This window comes from Meleagris gallopavo, unplaced genomic scaffold (genome assembly GCF_000146605.3).
Source record: "Meleagris gallopavo isolate NT-WF06-2002-E0010 breed Aviagen turkey brand Nicholas breeding stock unplaced genomic scaffold, Turkey_5.1 ChrUn_random_7180001913052, whole genome shotgun sequence".
In the NCBI taxonomy this organism is placed as follows: Eukaryota; Metazoa; Chordata; class Aves; order Galliformes; family Phasianidae; genus Meleagris; species Meleagris gallopavo.
Window position 1 is genome coordinate 1 of NW_011175955.1, and position 382 is coordinate 382.

A 382-nucleotide genomic window follows, 5' to 3' on the forward strand; every position below is an offset into this window, starting at 1 on the left:
TGCGACTTAGAGATGAGTGCTGACCCCCAAATCCCCGTTTTCCACCCCCAAATCCGCACTTCTCAGCCCCACATCCCCGTTCTTCGACTGTAAATCCTCATTTTTCAGCCCTAAATCTCCCCCTTTCAGCCCCAAATCTCCCCCTTTCAGACCCCAAACTCCCAATTTTAAGCACCAAATCCCCATTTTCTCACCCCTGGGTGCCTTCAAGAGAAGATGTATGCATCTGGAAGGTATCAACACCCCTAAAATCCTCTTTTCCCCCTTAAATCCCCAGTTTCCCACTCAAACCTCCATTTTCCCACCCTAAATCCCCATCCTTCTACTTCAGACCCCATTTTTCCATCCCAAATCCCTATTTCCTCCCACTCGAGTCCCCATT